General features: G+C 51.2%; 1 long non-coding RNA gene across 2 annotated transcripts; it reads right to left on the bottom strand.

Annotated features, from left to right (window-relative positions):
• Positions 1–618: 618 nt before the first annotated feature.
• Positions 619–20,076, bottom strand: LOC122730433. 2 transcript variants are annotated; one of them, XR_006353506.1, is made up of 4 exons: positions 19,328–20,076; positions 7,988–8,481; positions 1,934–1,993; positions 619–797 (listed from the first exon to the last, which is right to left on the bottom strand). It is a non-coding gene; the product is annotated as an uncharacterized LOC122730433 (long non-coding RNA). The 2 variants fall into 2 exon arrangements; XR_006353505.1 differs by lacking the exon at positions 619–797 and having other exon boundaries at positions 1,807–1,993.
• Positions 20,077–21,217: the final 1,141 nt, after the last annotated feature.

Raw genomic sequence — 21,217 nt, 5'->3', positions numbered from 1 at the left:
TTATAATTTATTGGCGACCACTCATTAGATATTTTAGACAGTTTAGCTAGAATTTTAACCCTTAACACCTCCATTTCCTCACCTGTAAGATGAAGGCAAGGATTTAAGCCCTCTCTCCCATCCCTTCCTGCACTAGATGTGCTGCCCAGGACCAAGCCACAGCAGCCCGGTGCTCTGCCCTGGAGGAGACTCTAGTTAGACCGGAGCAGGAGTAGCACTTGGCTGCTGGCTGGCTGGCTGGCTGACCATCTGTTGGGTCTATGATGGTGGGAATTCATTGGTGAGTGGGCTGGATAGAAGCCACTGAGGTCTCTTGCAACCCTCAAATTGTGTGATCAGAGATTTCAGAGCTGGGAGAGAGAGACCAACCCTCTGTCTTCTGGTGGAGAAAAAGGAATGGATGAGTTTAAAGTCCACTAACCAAACTCCGGCCATGGACAAAGCACTGTGCTAAGTGCCGAAGATACAATAGCAAAGGCAAAGAGGCCCCACCTTCAAGGGGCTGACTGACTTTTGTGAGACGCCTATGTCGGGTGTGCCCACATGGGCTGCCAAAATGCATAGACAGAGTTTGGGAAGGACATGGAGAGAGGTGGTCTGAGGCTCAGCTCACCTCTGTGAAGACGAGGAGCTCTGCAGGAGGAGGGACACGGAGAGAGGCAGGCTCCAGGGGCCTGCAAGGATCAACTTCTTTCCAGTCTCCAAGAGAGCTAGAATCATCTTCATCTTCCCCTCCAATATCTTGCTCTAGGAGTATAAGGTCTTAGTGCCCAGAAGGAAGTCTGTGTCCTTGGTCACTGTTAAGAGGGAGGTAGCCCTTAGCTTAAACTCACCAGCTCAGCTCCATCCAACCAATTGCTGGTTACACAAAAAACCATCAGAAATCTTGAATGATGGCTGAACAAGTTGTGGGAACTTTTAAATAACAGCTTGTTTTTTCAAATTACGTGTAAAACCGATTTTAATATTCATTTTTTCAATTTTGAGTTCCAAGTTCTCTCCCTCTCTCCCCTCCCTCTTCCCTGAGATGGTAAACAACTTAAAATAGGTTATACATGAGCAATCGTGCAAAACATATTTCTATATTAATCATGTTGTGAAAGAAAACACAGAACAAAGAGAAACACCAAAAATACCATGAAAAAGTAAAGTGAGGGGCAGTTAGGTGGCACAGTGGATAAAGCACCAGCCCTGGATTCAAGAGGACCTGAGTTTAAATCCAGCCTCACACTTGACACTTACTAGCTGTGTGACCCTGGGCAAGTCACTTAACCCTCATTGCCTGCCCCCCTCCCCCCCCCCAAAAAAAGAAAAGGAAAGGGAAATAAAGGAAATTCATCTGCTTTGATCTGCATCATTCAGACTCCAACAGTTGTTTTTCTGCAGGTAGAGAGCATCTTTCATCATGAGTCCTTTGCAATTGTCTTGTGGTATATGATTATGATGGAATACTATTTTGCTATAAGAAATTATAAAGGGCACAGTTCCAGAAAAGCCTGGGAAGACGTTTAGGACTGATACAAAGGGAAGTGAGCAGAACCAGGAGAACATTGTACAAAGGAACTTCATAAAAGTATTTTATTATTTTCCAGTTACACGTAAAGATCGTTTTCAACATTTATTTTTATGATTTCAAGTTCCAAATTTTTCTCCTTCCCTTCCTTCCCTCCCCCCTCCCCAAGACAGCAAGCAATCTGATATAGGTTATATAAGTTCAATCACATTAAACATTACAAAGTAACTTCAACACTGTAATAATGATCAACTGTGAAAGACTTGACTACTCAGATCAAGACAATTATCCAAGACAATTAATGTGTTGTATGTATGTGTATTTTCTTTTGCAACATGAGTGATATGGAAATATGTTTTGCATAAGGTTGGGAAGGTATATTGAGGGCCTTAAAAGCCAGGCACCTGAGTTTGCGCTTACCCATGGGAGCCGGCCAGGCCCTGCTGAAGACCTCGGGGCATGTCACTGGTCTGGCCAACCCTGTGGACAAAGGGAGACAAGGTTTGATGTTCACCTGACTTCGAAGACCCCCACATGTGTATCCATGAGCTGTGATTAATACCTGTTACCTCCTATGCTAAGTAGCCCTAGCTTTGGATAAGCCCCTTGCTTGGCCAAGTCAATCATGTGTATCTTCGGGCCACCAAGGTTTGGGATGGCTTCCTGAGCCTCCTCCCACTGCATCATTCCTTATTCAAGAAGCCTGGGGGGGCTCCCATGGGTGAGCCGCAATCTCAGGTGCTTGGCTTTAAGGCCCTCAATATACCTTCCCAACCTTATTGACCATCCTCCTTCTACCTCGGAACCGCCAGGGGCACCTCAACCCAGTCATTCCTCACCTGCCCTACTGACTTTACTAGTCTGCCCCCCATTGGGGAAGGCATCCCCTCCTCATCTTGGCCCATTAGCAGCCTCCCCTCCAACACAGAGCCTCCCCTGACCCTCCCAGTCCCTCAGGGATCATCTAAGAGCTGACTCTGTGCCAGGCACAAAACACCCTTACCCCCAGAGAGCTCAAGTTCTGGTGGGGGAGACAGCACTTGAAATATATGTGTACGTGTATGTGTATGTGTGCACACACATATAAGATCCATAAAGTGCAGATTGGAGCTAATCCCAGAGGAAAGGCATTGGGGGTTGGGGAGGGGGGTCCCAGAAAGCCTATGGAAGGTGGGGTTAGGGCCCAGGGCAGCTGCTAGCACCCAGTACAAGGCACTTTTTTTGTTACCACAAAGCACTTAATAAATGTTTGCCCAATTAAATTAAACTTCACAACAAGATGGGCTCTGTTGGCCCAGGCTCAGGGAGCCCTGGTACTTGGGGGGGGGGGGGGCGTCGTTGTCTGGAATGTTGCCAAGATGACTCACACCTCCAGGGATAGACCAAATGACCACTGTGGTCCTCCTGACTCAAAGTTTCTAAGATTCCCATCTCCCAGATGTCTACTACAGACAATGGCTTCATTCAGAAAGGAGAGAGGTTCATGCTGGCAGAGTGACAGGGCGGGCTTCCTAGAGAAGCAGGATGGGGAGGGGGGTAGGAGGACCTTCCCAATAAGGGGAGCAGAGAAGACCAGTGTAGACACAGGTCCCACAGGACTAGATGCCTAAGGCAGCCCTTCTTTGATGGGTTATTGATAAAAGTCAAGCAAGAAGTGACATCATTAGAGGGGTCTGGGGGCCCCTATTGCATACACAGGTTCTCTGTCTCTGTCTCCCTCCCTCCCTCCTCTGTCTGTCTGTCTGTCTCTCTCCCTCTCTCTCTCTCCCTCCCTTCCTCCTCTGTCTGTCTGTCTGTCTCCCTCCCCCTCCCTCCCTCTCTCCCCCTCCCTCCCTCTCTTTCCCTCCCCCCCATATGCAGAAGAGCACCTGGCACCTAATAGCACTGACTGACAGCTCTCAACCCAATGGCATTGTTGGAGCCCTCTACAATCCTAACGGGGAGAACTGGGGGCCAGGGCTTGGTCAGCCTTTTGTCTGGGTGCCCCCGGAGCAGTCTAGGAGCTCATTCTCAGAATCGTGTTTTTATAAGAAATCAAGACTTGTTTTCCTTCAGCATCTTTTCCGTTGCTATTAGAATACCTGGGGTAAAGCTTAGGACCACTCTGTGGTAGTTCCTACCCACTCAGTGGCAGCTACAGACCTGTCCTAGAATCGTGTATCTAAATGCACAACATAAAAGCCATACCAGAGGACAGAGGAAACCAAAAATATGGAGACACAGAGATTGGAATGTTTTTAAAACCAAGTCCATAGATTGACACCCCCACCCACCCACCCACCCCCACGAGGAGCCCCTGATCCAGCCAGCTGGACTGGACTCCCCAGGAGCCCCTTCCGGGGTCTCTGAAAGGAAGGCGAGGCACGGAGAGCTTTCTGTGCAGTCGGGTTTTGTGGTGCCTAGCCCACAGAGAGCCCCGCCCTGCATGAGAGGGGCCCCGAAGCCGTTTCAAGGAAGACAGACGGTGTGGGCGGCAGGGCTTGCTACGCTGCGTCTGACCAGCAGATGGCGTGGGAGCCCCACTCTCCTTTCTCTGGCCGGCCCCTGCAATTAAAACCTCTGCAATGCAGCAAAGCGGGGGAGGGCCCTTGTGGGGGCTAAGAGGAACAAAGGACACGAGGACACCGATCGGGGGACAAAAAGGGAACCAGGGACTCCGGATAAGGCTCTGGAGCTGGCCTGGAGGGACCACGCAGGGCGTCAGGTCCAAGCCCCTCATTTTACAAAAGAGGAGACAGGCTGCGGGGAGTGAGGGCTGGCAGAGCCAACCCCAGGGCCCTGCGCCCAGACCCGGGCAGGGGGGAGGGGCCAGGCTGGCTTCCTTCCCTGCACTGACACTGGCGGGGGAGGGGGGGGGAAGCAGGGTAAGATCAGGGGTTCAGGGGCTCCGAGATCTATGGCTGGAAGGGGCCACAAAGGCGGCTAGCTCAGCCTCCTCCTGTACAGATGGGGAAACAGAAGCAAAACGACTTGCCCAAAGTTATCTAAGCAGCAGGCTTCATAGGCAGGAGCTCAGAACCAGTGCCTTCTATTGCTCTTCAGCTAACACGGGACTCTCTGTGGGGTCTCCAGGTGTAGAGTCAATGATAGGATTTATGGGGGAACCAATCCCACCTGGAGTCAGGAAGACCTGAATTCAATTCCAGCTTCAGACACTTCCTAGCTGTGTGACCCTGGGCAAGTCATCTATCTAACCTCCGTCTCAGTTTCTTTATCTGTAAAATGAGAGTAATAACACCTACCTCTCAGTGCTATCTTGAGGACGAAATGAAATAATGATTGTAAAGCAGTTACCACAGGGCCCAGCCCATGGAAATGTTTATTATTATTATTATTATTATTATTAATTATTATCCTGCGATAGAGAGCCAGTGAGACCCCTTACTGGGCCTTACCCACCAGCTAAGAACTGCTTCTCTGGAGGCAGCAGGGAGGGGACCCTGACCCAGGAGCCCAATCTGTCCTCCCCCAGTCTCTGCCTCTCTCCCCTTGGCATTGTCCCCCACTCCCCAGGCACTGGCAGCTCCCAGAACAGGCTCTATTTTTAACCAGAGGACAGAGCGTCATTGCAGCCAGGAGACAAACAGTCTGCAGAGTGGGACAGAGATGTCCATCTGCAGTCCTTGGGAGGGGCAGAGAATCTGGGGTTCATGAGGGCCTGAGGCTGTACAGGGCTGGTGACTTCAGCATGTTAGAGGTTGCTGGGAGCTGGGTCAGTGCTGAAGCTTAGGTTCCCATATGGGCCAGTAATTTCAACAGAGGAAAAATCTTGTTGCCTAAGACTGGGGTCTTAGGCTAAGTCCTGTCAACAGGCTCTGTTCTATAAATCAACAGGAAGTTATTAAGCCCCTCTTATCTGCAGAGCTCTGGGCTAGACACTGGTGCAGGTAGCAAGCTGAGATATGGTGGCAATTGAAATCTGCAGTAAAGATAAACTGAGGCAACAACGTTCTGAATGTGTTTCATTTTTAGTCATGTCTAACTTTTTTACCCTATTTGGGGTTTTCTTGGCAAAAATACTGGAGTAGGGGGTGGCTAGGTGGCGCAGTGGAAAAAGCACCAGCCCTGGATTCAGGAGTAGCTGAGTTTAAATCCGGCCTCAGACACTTGACACTTACTAGCTGTGTGACCCTGGGCAAGTCACTTAACCCCATTGCCCTGCAAAATTAAATAAATAAATAAAAATACTGGAGTAGTTACCATTTCCTTCTCCAGCTCATTTTACAGATGAGGAAACTGAGGCAAACAGGGGGAAGTGACTTGCCCAGGATCACCCAGCCCAAGTGTCTGAGGCCAAATTTATGTTTTTGTTTTTGTTTTTTAGTGAGGCAATTGGGGTTAAGTGACTTGCCCAGGGTCACACAGCTAGTAAGTGTCAAGTGTCTGAGGCCAGATTTGAACTCAGGTACTCCTGAATCCAGGGCCAGTGCTCTATCCACTGCACCATCTAGCTGCCCCTTTGAGGCCAAATTTAAACCAAGCTCTTCTTCAGACTCCAGGCCCAGCACTCTGTGCCATATAGAGCCCCCAGCAACCTATTAGCAAGGCTAGTTATTGCCAAGAAATGGGGTCCGAGGTTCCTCAGTAACCAAGAAGCCCATAGAGACTTTATAAAGCATTCTTATGGTCCACAAAGAGGAACCAAGACGAGTGACAGAATCTGGAGTAACATGGATGTTACTCATGCCTGGTTGGTTGGCACAGGTTGTATCCATTTGTCACGAAATGGGCTAACAGATCTGGGGCATCCTGAACAAGGACGAGAATAAGGAAATTGTGGCTGGAAATAGGTTAGAAACAGGGAGCCTCTTTCTGGGAATGGGGAACTGGAAAGTTGTATGACCTCTGAGTAGGGAACACCCTTTTCTCTGATTGGCCAGACATTCTGAAAGCCTGTTGTTTAGTAAGCTTTAACATCAGCATTGGGAGTTTAGCATTTGTGCAAAGTTGGTGATTTCCCATGAGTCCAAATGAGAAATTAGCTCCCATGAAAAAGGGGAACTTTGTTGTTGTTGTTGTTTTTCGGGGCAATGAGGGTTAAGTGACTTGCCCAGGGTCACACAGCTAGTGTCAAGTGTCCACCTAGCTGCCCCAAAACGGAACTTTGACTCACAAAAAAGGGGAATCTAACAAAAGAAGCAACTTGGGTTCACCTGAGTGGGGAAGTTAAAGAATAACAAATTACTAATACAAGCTAATTTAGTTAGGTTTAATCATTCATAGCAGGCTTCAGCTAAAAATCAAGTCTGATAATACTGAGTAAACAGAATTCCCAATTTGCATTTCTCAGTAAGATCCTGACCCTTGCCCTCAGTGGGCTTACAGTCCAGTAGAATGACCCTGACCCAGATATCTGTTACACCCAATATTACTCAGTGAATATCTAAGATCTGAAGAGGAAGGTCTGGACCAAGGTGGAGATGGGGCCTGGAGAACAGGGAAGCCGCTCTGGAGGTGGTAGGCTTTGAAGTCACCTTTTAAGAATACACGGGGGGGGGGGGGGGGGGGGGGGGGACACAGCTAGGTGGTGCAGTGGATAAAGCACCGGCCCTGGATTCAGGAGTACCTGAGTTCAAATCCGGCCTCAGACGCTTGACACTTACCAGCTGTGTGACCCTGGGCAAGTCACTTAACCCCCATTGCCCCGCAAAAAAAAAAAAAAAAAAGAATACACAGCGGGGCAGCTAGGTGGCACAGTGGATAGAGCACCCGCCCTGGAGTCAGGAGGACCTGAGTTCAAATCCGGCCTCAGACACTTAACACTTACTAGCTGTGTGACCCTGGGCAAGTCACTTAACCCCAATTGCCTAAACAAAAAACAAAACAAATAAACAAACAAAAAAGAATACACAGCAAGGGGGGGCAGCTAGGTGGTACAGTGGATAAAGCACCAGCCCTGGAATCAGGAGGACTTGAGTTCAAATCTGGCCTCAGACACTGGACACTTACTAGCTGTGTAGCCTTGGGCAAGTCACTTAACCCCCTCATTGCCCTGCAAAAACAAAAAAAAGAAAATTGTCTTTACATATAATTGGAAAAAATAAAATATTATTTAAAAAGATACATAGCAATTCATGTTGCAAGGAGGGAACAGACCCGGCAAAGGCTCTGGGACAGGAGAGCACAGGTGAGAATTGTTTCCAGTTTGGCTGGAAAGCAAAGTGCATGGAAGGAGCCGTATGGGATGAAGCCGGATAAGTAGGAGGTAGCGAGGTTGTAGAGGGCCCTGAATGCCAGGCCAAGGAGCTGGAAGTAAGGGCGCCTACAGGGATTGTTTGGGGAGAAGTGGGAAATGGACTGGTCAAGCAGGGTGGGCCACAGGCTTGTTTTGCTCCCATGGGCCTGGGGACCCCGATGAGATCTGTGAGAGCATGACTCTGACGGATGTTTGGATAATGTAGGTTGCCCTCCCTTTGAGGCTCATTGCCTCATCACCAGGCCTAAGCTTGATTTCCACCCTCTTCCCCAAATTACCTCGTTATGATTTGTAGATACTCTTGTTATCAGGGGATCTCTCATTTCTCCCTTGGACTTCAGGCTTCCTGAGGGCAGGCACCGTCTTCTATCTTTGTGCCCCTGGTGCTCAGCATAGCGTCCAAGCACGGAACAGGTAAAGAGGAAACAAGGTCAGAACCGATATCACGGAATGCTGGGAGATTCAGGCCCTTCTGGACTGAGGGATAGCAGGAGGGAGGGCGGAGCAGGCAGATAGCCTTGGAAGGCCAGGCCTGGACTCAGGCCGAAGGGGCAGCTGTGGGGCAGAGAAGGGTCCAGTCTAGGACACCTAAGGGGACTCCTGCTGGATTCAGCAGCACATTTGGCAGCCAGGCAGCCTGTACCTCCTTCTTTGGAGCAGGTCCTAGGCCCCTGTCTTCAGACAAGCCATAGGTGGTGAGGCAACCACTGAGCACAGTTTTAGACCTGGAGAGGACTGCTCTCGGTGACCTTCAGGCCAGGGGCTTCTTCACCTGTTTGAAAGTATACAGAGGGGCACCTTTTCAGAATCGTGTTCCTGAGGACATAAAATTAAAGACACGGCTTGCAAAAGAAACCAAAGATACTGAAAAGAAAGGGGAACATTTTTTCCCATTCAAGTTCACTGATTCTCTGAAATCTAAAGGTTCCTAATTCCTAGTACAATGCCCCACCCCCCCCATTTTACAGAGGGGGAAACTGAGGCAGGGAGTTGGGAAGGAACTTGGCCTGGATCAAAGCTTCTTAACTGTGGGTCTCGACCCCAGATGGGGTCATGAAAAATGTGGCAGCAGTAAAAGGTTGTGTGTACCTATCTTATATACCTATGTACCCGGGGTGGTGAGTGGAAAAAGTGCAACAAGCTCTGGCCTAGATTCCAAAGGGAGGAAGTGACAAAGCTCTACCTCCTCTCTGCCCCCAACGCTCCTTTCCCAAACTCGGCTGAGCGGTAGAGACAGGCAGCAGGCCACCTTATTTCTCGTGATGACAACTAAGATAAACTTGTTGTTGTAGTTTGAAGCAGGGCAAACCCCTCCCCCACATGAGAGAGATCATGGGGCTGGCAACACAGAAACCCAAGAAGCCAGAACCGGTTTGTGATTCATTGGTTCTAAGGTTTTCCATGCTGGCATTTCTGATGAAAGGATTGGGAGTATGGAAACATCCCAGCGTCAGAGGCCCTTCAGTATACCCATGCCCTGTGATTTTGTAGGCTTCAGTGATCCTAGGGGAGGGGCCCTCCCTCCATGGATGCAGTCTGTCTATAATCCATGCCCGGAAAATGGAAACTAGGAGGGGTTGTAGGACCTGCCCACAGTCAGTGTCAGAGGCTAGACAAGACCACATTCTCCTGACGCCAAGCCTGGCACACAGTAGGTGTCTCCGAGCCAAGCACTCTAACCACTTTCCTACGATGCCTTTCCTTTGCTTAGGACTTTGTTAGTCTTCATTCCTTGAATAGCTGATGAGATGGGGGTTGGGGTCCCCTTGCCTGTCCACAGCATCTTTCCTCATTGTTTCCCTAAGGCCTGGTGCATAGTGGGTGGTTAATAAGTGCTTGTTGATTGATTGTGTCCCTCCGATCAGTCAAAACTTCCTTTAAAATGCTTTCCAGCTTGTCTTCTCCGTCTCTCTCTCCTTCCTTCCCTCCTCCCCCAGCCCCTGATGATTTTCACTCAGGGGCCTCTCAGGGGTGACAGGTCAAATATTGCGCTAAAATCCCAGGCTCAGAGATGTAGCCTGTGAAGGACCTTAGAGGTCTTCTACACCAACTCCCCCACTTTACGAAGGACAAAACTGAAGCTCAGAGAAACTAAGGCACTTGTCCAGGCCACACAGCAGAGCTAGTACTGGAACAAATGCCCTCCGGTCTCCTGTCCCACCTCTTTCCCACTAACCCTGGCTGCCTCCCATGCTGAGAATCAAGTTCTAGTATTCACAGTGGCCCTCAGTTTGTTGGGTCTGTTCACAGCCAGGGTAAGAATTCCTCTGACCATGATCTCTGCGGCGGCTGCCTCAGTTTATTTTATTTGAAATCTTGTTTTTACTGATAGCTGATTCTGACACCACTCCTTCCGAAGACTTCACTCTGGCCTCTCCTGCCCAGCAGGCCATCCCTTGTAACAAAGATTTTAAAAGCTGGAGGGGAAAAGCAGGACTGCCTAACTAGCCAATTCCCTGGCCAAGTCTGCTGGTTCAGTGGGCACAACATACCCAGAGTTCCCCATCTCCAAAGAGGGGAAGGGGCTGGGCAGCACCTTCTTGGCCTATCTGTGACTCCCCTGTGGGCCAGGCTGGCCTTCTGGCTGTTCCTCCCACCTGACATGCTATCTCCCACCCTGGCCCTTTGGACCCACTGGCTGATGACCCCCACACTTGGATCCTCACCTCCGCCTCTCAGAATCTCTGGTTTCCCCCATAATCCCATTCACCTTATAAGTGCTCTGTGTCTGCCTCAGTTTCCTCATCTGTAAAATGGGCATGATGAGAACACCTACCTGGAAGGGTTGTCATAAGGATCAAATGAGAGAACATTTGCACAGTGGCTGGCACATGGCCCGTGCTATAGAAATGTTAGCTGTTCTTTTTTTTTGGTGAGGCAATTGGGGTTAAGTGACTTGCCCAGGGTCACATAGCTAGTAAGTGTTAAGTGCTTGAGGGCGGATTTGAACTCAGGTCCTCCTGACTCCAGGGCCGGCTCCACCTAGTTGCCCCAGCTATTCTTCTTATTGTCCATGGTGAGAGCCATGTTGACTCAGGATCCCATTGTCCCCGGCCCTACTTATCAGCCAGTGTTGGAGAAGCTCTGGGGACACCAAGGGGACACCAAGTCTGCAACTTTTGTATTACCTACTCTTTGTCACCTACCCCTACTGGCAAATTGTCACATTCTTGCTACCTTGGGGAGGAACTGAGATGCGAGGGCTCAGCCTCTTCTGCTGAGGTGGACCTCTCTGGATTGTCTTAAAGTCTGTCCCCACCTTGAAGCCATTGCTAATGTCGAGTCTTTTTTTTTTTTTTTGTGAGGCAACTGGGGCTAAGTGACTTGCCCAAGGTCACACAGCTAGTAAGTGTTAAGTGTCTGAGGCCGGATTTGAACTCAGATACTCCTGACTCCAGGGCTGGTGCTCTATCCACTGCGCCACCTAGCTGCCCCCTGATGTCAAGTCTTAAAATAAATCAAAGTCATGAATTGAGGAATAAAGCATCTTTAACTGAGATAAGAGGGTAACAGACCTGCCATCCTAGAGGATGTCCAGTGGATTTTCCCAACCAAAGAGACCCATGAAAAAGTTTTTCTAGTTTTAGGAGGAGGGGGAAGAGATAGGTGGGGTAGCAAGGCCTGGTCATGAGACCACAGTGGCCCTTGGCAATCCGAGCAAGGAAAAGCCACTTCATTGTGGCTGGTTTGCCCTTCAAGGCATGAGTCCCAATGGAAGGGGTTAAGGACACTAGAGCTGAGGTCTAGCTTGGGCTGGGCCTTGCACAAGGCACCACCCCTGGGTGGGAGGACAGGTGTGGTTCAGCTCAAGCTAATCTCATTATTTTAAGGGTAGGAATGTAAGGACATCGCTGGAACTTTGACACAATCTGGATGCCTAAGGTTTAGGCAGTCCATATTACAATGGGTATTCTTCAGTGATCAGCCCAATGTGTTGCTACCTTGATGTACTTAGAATAAAATCCTTTTAATTCTCTTTGTCCTGAGTTTGGCCTCCTCGATCAGGGTGAAAAGCCCAAATGAAGAATTCTCCTTTCCACAGTATATGTCAGGGGGCAGCTAGGTGTCACAGTGGATAAAGCACCGGCCCTGGAGTCAGGAGGACCTGAGTTCAAATCCAGCTTCAGACACTTGACACTTACTAGCTGTGTGACCCTGGGCAAGTCACTTAACCCTCACTGCCCCACCAAAAACCCCCAAAACCAAAGAGTATACGTCACATGTGTCTCCCCCAATTAGATGTAAGCTCTAATGCAGGGACTGTTAAACTTCTGCCTCTATCTACCCCCAGCGCCTAACACGTTGCCAGGCAAACAGTAGGGGCTTAATGAATGCTTGCTCATTGATCTGGACAAACTGGAGCAAAGGGAAGTTGGCCACCAGGGGAGTGATTTGGGGGCCCCAACAGCTCATGAAGACTGTTACTGAATATAGCAGCAAGGAGGGATTGACTTTAAGCAAGGATGGGCAGGACCCTGCCCTGGGCAAAAGCCAATCTTTAAAATCTTGGTCCATAAACCATGCTGTCCAGAACCAGGAGAACACTGTGCGATGATCAGCTGTGATAGACTTGGCTCTTCTCAGCAATGCAATGATCTAAGACCATTCCAAAGGACTCATGATGGGAAATGTTCTGCACATCCAGAAAAAAGAACTGTGGAATCTGAACGCAGATTGAAACATATTATTTTCACTTTTTCTTTTGTTTGTTTGTTTTTCTTTCTTGAGGTTTTTCCCTTTTGTTCTGATTCTTCTTTCACAACATGACTAATGTGGAAATCTGTTCAGTGTAACTGTATCTATATCAATGTGATAACCTATATCAGATTGCTTTCCGAGTAAGGGAAAGGGGAGGGAAGGGAGAACAATTTGGAACTCAAGATCTTATAAAAATGAATGTTAAAAACTAGCCTTGGGGCAGCTTGGTGGTACAGTGGATAGAGCACTGGCCTTGGATTCAGGAGTACCTGAGTTCAAATCTGGTCTCAGACACTTAACACTTACTAGCTGTGTGACCCTGGGCAAGTCACTTAACCCCAATTGCCTCACTAAAAAAAAACTAGCCTTACATGTAACTGGAAAAAAGTGCCCTGCCTGCCAGCACCCTCTTCTCCCCCACCCCCACTTCCCGGCCACCATTTCTGAACCATGCTGTGACAGGCAGGACATTTCCCTTCCCCCTCTCCTTCTAGCTCCCCTTTTTGTGTTCTCTTCCCTCCATAGGGTAAGCTCTTTGAGGATAAGGACTGTCTGGAGAAAGCTCAGTGGATAGAGTGCCAGGCCTGGAGTCAGGAAGACCTGAGTTCAAATCTGACCTCCAACACTTACTAGCTATATGACTCTGGGCAAGGCACTTCACCCTGTTTGCCTCAGTTTCCCCATCTGTAAAATGAGCTGGAGAAGGAAGCCTCTCCAGTATCTATGCTAAGAAAACCTCAAATGGGGTCACAAAGAGTCGGACACAACTGAACGACTGTCTGGTTTGTGTATGCTTAGATCCCCAGTAGCTTGGCACAGGGCTTGGCACATAGCAGTTCCTTCCTGCGGAGGCAGGCCCATCCCAAGTTTCTCGGGCCTGCCTTCCCAGGATAATTCGAGGTACCCACCCTTGCTTCCTGACCCCCATGGCCAAGGTCCGGAGCAGGGCTTCTTATCCGGGCCCAGGCCCCATGACATTCCCACTCAGCATTTTGAGAAGCGGCCCCGCCCTGTGCTGCACGGGAAAGGCTCTAGGGGACAAGTTCTCACATCAGCACCACGAGATCCGGCCAGTTCCGCGGGGCCGCGGCTGGGAGCCCGGCTCCCGGGACCGCCTCTTCCCTCCCCCACTCAGAACTGCAGAAACTGACTCCCGATGGAAAGTTACCCAGCTTTCTCCCTGCAAGCCTGGCAGCTGCTGCGTGGTGGGAGGTGGTTCTTCAGCTGTTGGAATGAGGGGGAGAGCAGGGAGTGGGGCGTGGGGGAAGGGAACGTATGGAGTTTTAAAATTTTCCCCTAAAAGGCAAAGAATGACTTCGGACGCCCATTCTAGGGCCGGTGGCGGAAGAAACCCGTAGTGAAAAGATAAACATCCCTCCCCTGTTTATCTTCCTGCTCCCTTCCCCCAGGGCTCCCCAAAGCACGCGAGCATGGGAGGGAAGGGGGGCAAGGAGTGCCCCGAGACAGTTTGGAAGGCAAACTACCGAGGATTCGGACCTGGGGCCATGGGGGCGCAGTGGGGTAGCGGGGAAAGAAGGGAGGGAGAAGGGAGGGGAAGGATGGAAAGCACCTAGCACCTGCAGGAAGGGGCCAGCCCACCCCAGGCGGCTTCTACCTGCCGGCCCGAGGAATCCTGGGTTAACGCGCAGAGGGGCCTCTCCTCTTTCAGACAGCCCTTCCTCCGCCCACCTCCCCACACCTGATACCCCACAAACCCCTCCCTCTCATCTCTGCTTGGTTTTTTCCCCTAGGGAATAAGCATCTTTATTGTGAGCCTACTAAGTGCCAGGCACTAACTGAGCTGACTTCTTTACAATAATGATCTCATTTGATTATCTCATTGACTCGAGTTTATTTATTGCTCCTTTTTCCAAGCAACCATCGCTTCCCAACAAACAACGTATTTTCCCCAGGAAAAACAAAAGGAGTCATCAGATTATTATTAACCAGAGAGGGCGGTGTGGCCTTTAATTCTCACAGCTCTCTCCTAATTTCTTTTCCCCTCCCCCTTTCTTCCAGTCTTTTTTCTCTCCCTGTCTCTTCTCTCTGTCCCTCTCTGCATCTGTCTCCCTCTCTGTTTTTGTCTTTTGCTGTCTCTGTTCTCTCCCTGTCTCTCTGTCCCTCTTTGTGTCTGTTTCCCTGTCTCTTTCAGTTCTCTCTCCCCTTCCCTGTCTTTCTATGTTCCTCTCTTTCCCTCTTTGTCTTTCTCTTCTTCCCTGAGTCTGTCTCCCTCTCCGTCTCTCTCTGTCTCTTTCTGTTTCTTCCTGTGTCTGTTTTCCTGTCCCTTTCTCTGTCTCTCTTTGTCTCTTTTTGTTCCTTTCTGTCCCTCCCTGTGTCTCTATTTCTCTCTCTCCCTCTGTCTCTCCCTGTTTTTTGTCTCTTCCTGTGTCCCTCTGCTTTCCTGTCTCTCCATCTCTCTGTCCTTCTCTTTTTCTGTGTCTCTGTTCTCTATTCCTGTCTTCCTGTATTTGTCTCTTTCCCTGTCTTTCTTTGTCCCTTTCTGTGTCTGTCTCCCTCCCTCTCTGGCTCTCTCTCCCTGTCTCTGTCTCTTTCTGTGTCTCTATTTTCCTGTCTTTGTCTCTTTCTGTCCCTCTCTGTCTCTCCCCCTCTTCTCCTCTCCTTCATCCACCCAGCAGTGGATTAAAACTCGTGTGTTAGGTGCCTGCCCTGTGCTAGGCAGTGCTGGGCAATGGCTAGACAAAGAAATGGCCCATCGGGCCCCTGGCGTCCAAAGCCGTTTCCTCCTGTTTCTCTTCTGTTTGGGCACATATATTTCCACCTTTTTTTGTTGCCATAAGCGACGACCACTTCTGTTCCTGTGGGCTCTTTCTCACTGCCAAGAATCTCTGGTTTATGGCCCAGTTGCTAGGACAGAGCCAGAACAATCCAATATTTTCTCTTGTGTAATTGGGCATTATTTCCCTGAAAGGCAGCTGGGAATTTTCCTGCCCCTCTCCTTGGGCTGCCCCAGGGGGTTCTGGGATGGGGGGAGGGGCTCTCCTTCCTCCTCTGCTAGTCACCCCCTCCTCACTTCACTTTTCCATAACAGCAACCCTGCCTCCTTTCCCCACAAACCCTACTCCTTCTCTTGGAGACAGTTGTGGGGCTCATACTGAAACCCTTAGAATAAGAGAGGAAATAAACCAAGGAGACCCCAAGGGCCTTCTTTAGTCTCTTCAGGTATGACCCAGCCTGGCCTGTTCTTGTGCAGTCTCTGGTCTGCTGACTGCACAGGAGGCTGGTACCTGAATTGAGAAAAGATGTTGAGCCTCTGGCTTTTAGCACGGGTGGGCTAAAGACCTGGAGCTTCACACACAAGGTGGTCCTTTGTAGGGAACTAGGCAATGGCTAACCCTTGGCTCACTATGTCAGGCTACTCAAAATCCCTCTCAGAGGCACTATGGCCATGGACAGAATCCCAGGGCGGGCCATTTGGAGAAGATTCTTTCCCAGTAAGATCGGGAGTTAGAAGGGACCCCCAGAGGCCACTGAATCCAGCCTTCCCCTCCCCCCATGCTCTGGACATAGGGCTTAGGAGAAGCAAAAACCAAAGATGACCAGATAACAGGACAGACATCTCAATGAATCAAGTTTAGATAGACCCACTAGATATCGGCACAGATACACCTAAGAAGTCTGGGGAGAGAAAATTCCATACCAGAAGGAATGTCAATTAGGTGTGGCTGCTATTGGAGCTAGGAGACAGATAACCCCAAAGGTCAGGACCATCATTTCAAAAAAATCCCCCTGGACTCTCAGGAATCTGAGAAGTATCCAGGCTTTTCCCACCCGCCCCAAAAGGGAACTTTCCATTGTCAGGGGGTCACCCCATCTACCCTCCTTTGTCTGGCTTGGGGAGATGAGGAGGCTAAAGTTCTAGACTTTCCTCCCAGCCACATCCCCTTGTGAAGAATAAAAACATGGCCTTTATCTTTAATCAGGACGTGTGCTACTTTTAATTCTTTAATAGAGGAAATCCAAAGACCAGCAGTTTTTCACCTTTTCCCTTGCCACACTCAGGAGGCCAGGGAGGCTACTTGTTGTGCCCAAGGTCACATGGGGGGTAAACTGCCCAGGCAGGGTCTGAAGAAAAGGCTCAGACCCCAGACCGGGAGCTCCGGGGAGCATTGTCCCTGGGGTCAGGGTCCCCTGCTCCTGCTGGGGCTTTGGGGTGCAAACACTCCCTCCCCCCAAATAAATGCAGAAATGTCGAAGATGGAGCTAGAACAAGCCGGGACTTGTCCTCCACCTCCTACGTGTTGCTCAATGCTTCCTGGCACAGTTGCGGTTCTAAGGACAGCTGGCTGGCTGGCGGAGGGGTGGTGGCTCCTTGGCTCCCAGCCCAGTGATTGCCGGCGCCATCTTGGAGCTGCTGCCCCAGGCTGGACGCCTTGCAGTCTTCTCTGTTTATCAGCTCCCCCTCCCAGTTACCAAGGTCTCCTGGTTGTTTTTTGTTTGTCCCCGTTGTACAGGGCCTCACGTCCTTACCCCAAATGGCCTCCGTTGCCTGGCCAAGGGGCCCATCCCCCTCCCTCCTCCAGAGCAGCAGCATGGGCGGGGTCCCTGCCGCGGACAGACATTCCGTTCTGCTCCCCCAGAGCAGAGCACTGGGGGCCGCAGCCCTGTGGCCTGCGTGGCTTTCCATCTGTGTGACCGTGGGCAGTCATTGTCCTCTCATTCCAAATGGGAGGGGTTGGGGTTGGGGTGGATCAGGGGGTCTTGGCAGGGCAGGGGTCTGTGGGTGGATCTCAGGGGGTTGGTGAACTTTGGTGGGGAAAATCTGAGGTGGTGAATTTCACTAACTGAAATTGAGCATTTCCTCCAATTGTTTAAAAATATTTTTCTGAGAAGGGGCCTTTGGGCTTCCCCAGCCAGGCAGCCCCAGGGGGCCAGGAGGCAACGTGGTTAGGGTCAGATCCCTCCCAGCCCCAGGAGTTTATCTAAATTTGAGATTATAATGTATACAAAACCCAGAATATGGGTTCAAATCTTGTCTGCTACTTAGCACCCAGGTGACTTTGGGCTAGTTCCTTCCCCAGCCTCAGTTTCCCCACTTGTAAAATGGAGACGTTACTTAGTCGAGGAGGCATCTTAATGTTGTGGGCAGAACACTGGCTTGGGAGTCAGCCGTCCAGGGTTCAAATCCTGCGGCTCCTACACCACCTGGGGGCCCCCAGAGTCCCTTCCCTTCTTCCTCCCCTTGTTTACTTTGCGAAAAGAGTAGAACTCACTGGGCGTGGCCATCTGTCTGAGGAAGCCAAGGAGCCCCTCCTTAAAATCCTGTTTTTAAGCAATTCGAGGACTCGGCTTGGAGGGGACTAAAATTCCTTTCCAACTCCAAATTTGCTGATCCCAGTACTCTCAGGCCTTTCCCAGCCGGGTGGTACAGTGGGTAGAGAGAGGCCACACCTGGAGCCAGGAAGACCTGAGTTCAAACGCAGCCTCATTTACAAGCTGTGTGAACCTGGACAAGTCACTTCAACCTGTCTGCCTCAGTTTCCTCATCTGTCAAATGAGCTGGAGAAGGACATGGTAAATCATTCATGTCTTTGCCAAGGAAACCCCATAGAAGTCACCAAGAGTCATACACGACAAAGTCACAACCTGTTGCCTCAACTGTAAAAGGGGATGTCAATCCCTTCCTCGAAGGATTGTAGGAGGCCAGAAGATGTCTGAGAAGTGCCAGGCGCAGTGCTAGGCTCCTCGAAGGCACTTACATGCCTGTTTCCCACCCCTCACTCCTCCCGGCACCAGCCCCGGAATCCCCCTTGCTTGATCCAGGCCCACAGGCCACTTGGGGGGGCTGTGTCCCCTTCTTGCTAGATGGGGGCCCTGGGGCTTGGCCAGCATTTTGTAAAGAGTATTTCTACTGCCAATAGCGGCTTGGGTGGAGCCTCTCCCGAGGTTAATGGGGACTGGGAGCTAGAGACCACCTTCTATTGGTCTAAAGGCCTGGCGTCTGCCTGGGCCCAGGTCACCTTGTGACCACCCTAGTGACCATCAGGCCAAGGCCACGCCTTCCTCTGGCCGGCTCCTGCTCCTTTCGGACACACAAGGTGGACCCCAACCCCCGGAGGGTCCCTGGCCTCCAGGTGCTGGAGGGGAGGCTGCCTGGGAGGGGAAGGTGGGGTCTGAGCTGGGCCCTGAAGGAAGCGAGCGAGGAGGGGTTGCCCCAGGCACCCGTCGGCTGCTGGACATGGGGCCCGATCCCGGGTATCTGTACAGGAAGGAAGTGTCCGGAGTCTGGCCCGGAGGTAACAGGAGCCGCCCGAGCTCGCTGACCAGGGGCATCGGGATGACCTGTTTCCAGCCCCCTCGTACAAGAGGACTGGACTGGCTGAGGCCTCTGACCCCTTCCCCTCTCTGAGCCTCAGTTTCCCCTTGTGTACATGGGAGGATGGACGGGCCAAACTCTTAAGGCCTTTCCCCCGAATATGGGGGGTGGGGAGAGATAACCCCGCCCTTCTTGCTTTCCCGCTCTGACCCCCGACCCACTTTTTTTCTAGAACCAAGGCTCCACCCCGGCTTCAACCCCCATTTTACAGCCGTTGGGTTCTTTCTGAGCACGCGCAACCAGCCTCCCGCCCGAGCCCCTGCGGAGCGCGGAGCAGCGCTGACGTCAATGAACAAATCACAAGGCCGCAGCTGCTGCCGCCCCCGCCCCGAGTCACGCGCTTCTGCACACGGCCCCAGAATGACTGTGCATTCCCCCCCCCCCCCCGTCTCCCGCCCCTCCCGCGCCCTCTGGGAGGACGCGGCGCCCTTCTAGAGTTATGCGGTTCCTCTGCAGAGATCCGTTCGCCAGCCGCACCCCAGGGAGCGCCGGATCTTTTTTCTTCCCTTTGTTTTGAGAGCGGGAAACGGGGTCAGGGTGGGGGTCGGGCCCCTGCCCACAAAAAGAGGGGGCCCCCAAGGCTTACCTGGAAACGTGAGACCCTATCAAAAACATTTCCAGTAATTTTCCTTAAGTTTGCGTCTGTATCGGAGAACTGTAAGACCTTCAGGGGTACAGTGCGGTGGAGTGGGTGCGGGGCCCCCTCCACCCCGAACCCCAATGTTTCGACTTTGAATTCGGGAGGGTTTGGAAAGAGAAGCCAAGGCCAAAGGCCCTAGAGGAACTCTTTTTCGGAGGCCGCGGAGGAATCGTCCCGATGAACGTCAACTCAGTGATGCGGCTCTAACCCTATATAAATTGCTCTTCCTGGCTGTGGGAAGGCATAGAGCAGGAGGGGAGCGAGTGTAGCTTTTGTAGCACGTAGAGTAGCTAGACGTCAGAGGGAGTCGGGTGGGGGGGGGGTGGTAGGGATGGCCAGGTCAGAGAAAGAAAGGATTTCGGGGAGAAAGGGGGACTTAATAGGAAGCTGGAGGGAGCTGAGTGGGCTAGGGAAAGAAGACAAGAGGGGGAGGGTGGAGGAAAGTTTAGCGAGGTGAGATGTCAGGGTGAGGAGCCTCCTGGCGCAGGAGGAAAGAGAAAGTTTTCCAAAAGGGCACTCCCTGAGATTCTGGTTCAGGGAGGCGGGGGGTGCCCTTCTTTGTATAGAGGGAGGAGTTGGTGCTAAGAATTATGGATTGGGGTAAAACTCGATGCCCACCGGCGGCTTCTTAACGCTGTTAATGCAGACCGGAAGGGAGCAGTTGACTTTCTAGAATAGAAGGCTCTGGGGGAGAAGCGAGGATGGGGCGGAGTGATGTCGGGGTGGGGGACTGAGCTCGAACGTGTCAAACTAGCAGTCCCTTTTTTTTCCAGGCAAAGGGTTTGTGGACCATCCTGGGGTTGAGAAACTGGGAAAGCCCCAGGAGGTGCTGAGCACAGATGTTGTGGAAAAGGCCTTAGCTCCTGGAGGCTCAGGGTGGTATGTAATGGTGTCGACCAGCAGGGTGGGCTTCAGTGGATGCTGGCGGGGCCCCGGGTGGTCCAGGGACAGCTCCACGAAGTAGGGTTGTGAGCACTTCCTCTCCTGGCCGGCTAGGTGGCGCTGCAGGGCTTGCCGTGTTCGTAAGTTGCAGGGGCGGGGCGGGGCGGGCAATTTGACACCTTTTATCTTCCAGATGGCAGGATTCTGCGTGGGGAACCTTTCTTTCCTTGTAGGTTGGAAGCTAACTTTAGGTGTGACGTCTGCTCCCTCTACCTCTGCTTCTCCTTCCTTTATTTCACGAGGTTTTCAGTCGATAAGTTCAGGTTTTAAATGTTCTGGTTCTGGTGAGGCGTAAGTAAAAAGGGGAGTGGTCGTGATCACGACCTTTGCGTATCGGCTCGATGTAGCGTCAGGATTGGCTACAAGCCAAACTGACTTGGCAGCCATAGGGGAGTGCCCTCTAAGCCCTTGGGGGTGGGGCAGTATCCTAAGGTTTAAGGCCCCCCCCACCCCATCCTAATACGGGAATGAGGCTTCAAGGAAGCAGGGTGTTGCAAAAAAGATGGAAAAGGGTGGGGCCTCCTGTAACGCTTGTGACGTGACTTTGGCTGACCTTTGGGGCTGGGGGGTTTCTAAGCAAGCAAATTTCCACGTGGGTTTTGCAGTCGAGTAAAATGCCTTTTGGAACATGATTGATTATAGTGTTCATCCGGACCATCTAATGGCACCATCAGAATGGAGCAGTTTGCCCAAAGTGAGTCCCTAGCAAGCAGCAGTGCAGCAGGGAGAGGAGAGAGCCAACGAGAAAGCTTGTTCCCTTGTCTTCCGAGCGAGCCATCGTAGCTGATGCCTCCCACCTTGTAAAGGAAGTTGAGCAGAGCCCGTTCAGGAAGTTCTGCCCTTAAGGTTGCTGGCCTTTTAAAATGTTCAGATGGGGGTGTTGGGAATTCGTCC

The sequence above is a fragment of the Dromiciops gliroides genome, chromosome 6 (assembly GCF_019393635.1).
Source record: "Dromiciops gliroides isolate mDroGli1 chromosome 6, mDroGli1.pri, whole genome shotgun sequence".
In the NCBI taxonomy this organism is placed as follows: Eukaryota; Metazoa; Chordata; class Mammalia; order Microbiotheria; family Microbiotheriidae; genus Dromiciops; species Dromiciops gliroides.
This window is presented reverse-complemented; position numbering and strand designations above follow the sequence as displayed.